The sequence below is a fragment of the Myotis daubentonii genome, chromosome 5, assembly GCF_963259705.1.
Source record: "Myotis daubentonii chromosome 5, mMyoDau2.1, whole genome shotgun sequence".
Classification (NCBI taxonomy): Eukaryota; Metazoa; Chordata; class Mammalia; order Chiroptera; family Vespertilionidae; genus Myotis; species Myotis daubentonii.
In genome coordinates this window covers 29,876,050-29,881,186 of record NC_081844.1, presented here as the reverse complement: position 1 = coordinate 29,881,186, position 5,137 = coordinate 29,876,050, and the positions used below count along the sequence as shown (strand labels likewise).

General features: G+C 44.1%; 1 pseudogene; it reads right to left on the bottom strand.

Annotated features, from left to right (window-relative positions):
- Positions 1–400: 400 nt before the first annotated feature.
- Positions 401–1,582, bottom strand: LOC132236078 (keratin, type I cytoskeletal 18-like; annotated as a pseudogene).
- Between the last annotated feature and the right edge of the window lie 3,555 nt (positions 1,583–5,137).

The window sequence follows — 5,137 nt, the reverse complement described above, 5'->3', positions numbered from 1 at the left end:
CCTATTGTTTAGTGGATCAAATTATTCCTTTTAAAAAAATTGTTGAGTTGCATTCTATTGTATGAATATACCACTATTTACCTATTCATTTTCCTATTGATGGACATTTGGTTGATTTCAAATTTCCTCAATTCCCCCCCTATGATCTCTCAACTTTTTATTGGCTTTTTACCCCTCGAGGGTACCCCACTTCTGCTGCCTTAATGCCTTGGAATTCTGGTGTCATTGACCTCAGACCCCACTTTGCCATCAGTGGTGGTCTTTTTTTTCCCTTCTTTTAATTTGTATTTATTGATTTTAGAAAGAGAGAGGGAGAGAGAGAAACATCATTTGTTGTTCCACTTATTTATGCATTCCTTGGTTGCTTCTTGTATGTGCCTTGACCAGCAACCTTGACATATTAGGTTGATTCTCTAATAAACTGAGCTACCCGGCCAGGGAGGTGGTGTTTCTTTCGGATGGATTGCACGGCGTTGCTGTTGTCCAGGGTGTCACCAAGATCAGCGTCCTCCCCTTCTCCCAGAGGCTGTGGTAGGTGGCGACGCAGCCTCCAGCCTGACCTTGGCGTTCAGCAGGGCCTTGCACTCTGGGCTTGGTGCTGCCCCTCTGCATCTCATAGTGCATCTCCAGTTCCCTCAGGCTGCCCTCCTAACTGGCCTTCAGATTTCTCACTGAGTCCAGGTGGATCTCCAAGGACTGGACCGCATGTCTCAGCTTTGTGAATGTCATCTCAGCAGCTCCTGGTCAGTGGTCTGTGAGGTGGCCACTGTGGTGCTGTCCTCAACCTGCTGGGCTCGTACTTGTCCAGCTTCTCTCGGTTCTCCCCAGCCAGCTCATCACGCTGGGCCCAGATGTGCGCATGATCTTGCCGAGGTCCCGAGATTTGGGGGCGTCCAACTCCCCGGTCAACCCAGAGTCGGCAATCTGGTTTCGTAGACCATTTAACTTCCTCCTCGTGGTTCTTCTTCAGGGAGAGCAACTCCTCCTTGAGAGCCTCGATCTCTGTCTCCAGAGGCAGCCGGGTGATACTGGTGTCATCAGCGACCACTGATGGCGCTCTCCAGACACGGGCACGTGGCCAGCTCTGTCTCATACTTGACTCTGAAGTCGTCAGCAGCAAGACGGGCATTGTCAATCTGCAGAGCGATGCGGGCATTGCCCACAGCACGTGCAAAGATCTGAGCCCTCAGGTCCTCGATGGTCTTGAAATAATGCCCCGGTCTCTGACCCGAGCTCCCTTCTTCTTCAGGAGTTCTGGATTTTGCTCTCCAGTCCCCCATCATCAGCCCCCAGCCTTCTCACCTTGTCCAGGTAGGAGGCCAGGCAGTTATCCGGGCATTGCACAGTCTCCTTCTTGCTCTGGACGCCCCCTGTGCCTCCCAGACCCCTGGCCATCCCCGCAGCCAGGTCCTCGGACCCCCACTGCCCCGCACGCTGGTAAAGTAGGACACAGAGAGGCCCCGGAGCCCAAGCCCCCAAAGCTGGCTGTGCTGCTGGCCTGCAGGTTCAGCGGCTGGGCGACTGCATGGAGCCCAGCGTCTGATAGTTTTACGTAGAAGCTGGACCAGGTGCTGAAGCTCATGTTCTGAAAGGAAGCCAAGAGGCTAAGACTCCGGTCCAAGTAGCAGTCCAGTTTCCTCAAATTCTCGATAGGCGCAATTGACAAGAAATATTGGGTGCACACAAACAGGTGACAAGAGATTAAGAACAGCCCTGATCCGTTTGGCTCAGTGGATAGAGCGTCGGCCTGGGGACTGAAGGGTCTCGGGTTCGATTCTGGTCAAGGGCATGTACCTTGGTTGCGGGCACATCCCCAGTGGGGGGTGTGTAGGAGGCAGCTAATCAGTGTTTCTCTCTCATCGATGTTTCTGACTCTCTGTCCCTCTCCCTTCCTTTCTGCAAAAAATCAATAAAATATATAAAAAATAAATAAAAAAGAAATTAAGAACAAACCATCTTTGCAAATCACTCAAAAATTACAACAAGCAAAATTATACTTTGCAGGAGATAGGAAATGTAACACACCTTTGGCAAGTCATTCACGATGACAGGTGAGATTATATTGGAAGACCCCTGTTTTCCCTCTTCGTTCACTGACAAATCTAAGCTTGAAAATTTCTCCTAATGATGTGCATGGATTTTGCATCCAGTTGAATATTTTTCTAGCAGGAATTTCAAATAATGACGATGCCCTTGTCTTCAGGACGTGCTTGTGTTTTTAGAGTCGTCACCCCGCTGCTGACTTGGTCCCTACTACAGGGGCACCCCGGCTGCAGATTGCTACCCATGAAGACGGGGACTTGGGGCCTTTCCCTGGAGCTGTCTCCACCCAAAGCCTTCTTCTGTCTCCCTGTGTATTGTCTCTCCGTATTATAAGGACACCACTGAATGCAGGGCCCACCTATTCCAGCATAGTCTTAACATACCTAATTACATCTGTTTTAATTTTTTGCCAATAAAAGTTTATTTATAAAGACAGGCAGGGGGCCAGATTTGGCCTTCAGGCTGTAGTTTGCCAAGTCTTGCCCTATAGGTTGGAGTATATAACCAATAACCTATTGGTGGGCCTATGGCAGAGGTAATGGGAAAAAAAGTATTAAAGTGCATAGGAAATTGTCAGAGAGCAAGGCCACACCAGGGAGTCAAAAGATAAAAACTAAAACAGGTTAATACCAGAAGGAATAGTTAAGTGTTGAAGATGGTTGGCTACTGGGGGTAGGGTATTAGTGGGATTTGAGGAGGCAGAGGTGTTATAAACTTTTATGACCGTTTTGATCCTCAAACAATGACAACAAAGATGTATATGTATTATCTTAATAAAAAAAGAAGTAAAAACTTAAAAAAAAAAACCAGCCAACTAAGGTCAGGGCACTCAATCTTTACTGCCTGTATCGTCCCAGGTTCTGTGGTATAGTCTCTCTGGACCTGTGGAGTTCCCACCAGGGGGCGCTGTGAGAAAAGTTACAGTTTTTCTCTCTAAATAGAAAATAACATAAGAATCACCCTGGCTACCGTAGGACTTGCCAATCTACCACCCCAGGTGCTAGATCCGGCCCTTTACCTGAATTTGTTTGTTGTTTTGCTATTTTATTTTTATTGAGGTATAGTTGATATTTGGTTTCAGGTATACAACATAATGATTTAATGTTTGCATGTATTGCAAAATGTTCACCACAATAAATCTAGTAATCATCTGTCACCAAACATAAATACAGAATTTTTTTACTTGAGGTGAGAACTTTTTTTAATTAAAAATTTTTTACTTTAAGTATATACTTGTTATATGAATTTCAGTTATACACTACAGTGATTTAATAGTTTAGTGTAATCACTCCACTAATTCTAGTGATCACATGCCATCGTGTAAACTTATCACAATATTATTGACTATATTCCCCTTCTCCTTTATATCCTTCCCCCACCCCCCTCCCTCTGGTAACCTTCCCTTTGGTCTCTGCTTCTATGAGTCTATTTTTTTTTTAGATTTCACATATAAGTGAAACCATATGATAGTTGTTTTTCTCTGCCTGACTTTCCACTTAGCATAATGCCCTCTAGACCAGTGGTTCTCAACCTTGGCTGCACATTAGAATCACCTGGGAATCTTTTTAAAATCCTGATTTCCGGGCCTCATCCTCCGGAAATTCTGTTTCTTTGTTACTAATGTTGTGGCCCCACCCCATAACAAAGAAACAGAATTTCCGGAGGATGAGGCCCAGAAATCAGGATTCTAAAAAGATTCCCAGGTGACTCTAATGTGCAGCCAAGGTTGAGAACCACTGGTCTAGATCCATCTGTTGTTGCAAATGGAAGATTTCATTCTTTTTTATTGCTGTGTGATATTTCATTGTATGTCGGTAGGTGTGTATATCACATCTTCTTTACCCACTTGTCTACCAGTGGACAGCTGGCTACTTCTATACCTCTGCTATGGTAAGCACCGTGGTAATAAACATAAGGGTGCATGTATCTTTTCCAACTAGTGTTTTCATTTTCTCTGGATGAATACCCAGAGGTGCTGGGTCATATGGTATATTATCCATTTTCATTTTGAGGAGTCTCCCTACTTTTTTCCCCCACAGGAACTGCAGCAGTTTGCAGTCCCACCAACAGTGCACAAGGGTTCCCTCTCCCCCACATCCTTGCCAGCACATGTTATTTGTTGACTTTTTGATAGCAGCCATTCTGCCGGGTGTGAGGTAGTATCTCACTGTGGTTTTGATTTGCATTTCCCTGATGATTAGTGACGGTGAGCATCTTTTCATGTCTGTTGGCCATCTGAATGCCTTCTTTGGATAAATGTCTTTCATGTCCTCTTGACTATTTTTTTATTGGATTTAAAAAAAGATTCAGTTGTATGAGTTTCTTATATATGTTGGATACCAATCCCTTAGCAGATATATCATTTGCAAATGTGTTCTCCAGTTCAGTGGGTTGTCTTTTGTTTTGTTGAAGGCTTCCTTTGCTGTGTAGAAGCCTTCTAGTTTGATGAAGTCCCACGTGTTTATTTTTGCTTTTGTTTCCCTTGCCCGAGGGGATGTACCCAAAAAGATATTCCTCAGACTGATGTCAAAGTCTACTTCCCAGGTGGTCTTCAGGAATTTTATGGTTTCAGGCCTTACATTTAAGCCTCTGATGCATTTTGAGCTTATTTTTGTATACGGTGTAAGAGAGTGGTCCAGGTTTCCCAATGCCACTTCACACTATTGAGTCTTCAAACCCATGAACAAGGTACATGGCTCCGCTTATTTTGGTCTTTACTTTTACTCAGCCATGTTTTATATTTTTCAGTCTTTCACATGTTTGTCAGATTCATCCCTAAGTAGTTCATATTTTTTGATACTATATTAATGGTCTTATTATCTTTGTAAGATTTTTTTGTCCTTACCTGAGGATATGTTTTTTATTAATTTTAGAGAGGGAGGATTGGAGAGAGAAACATTGATCAGTTGCTTCCCGTATGCATCCCGACTGGGGATCGAACACACAACCCAGGTATGTGCCCTGACTGGGAATTGAACCTGAAACCTTTTGTTGTATGGGCAATGCTCCAACCAACTGAGCCACTCAACCAGGGTTTTAATGGTATTATTTTTTAATTTTATAATTTCAATTTTGTTGTTAACATACAGATATG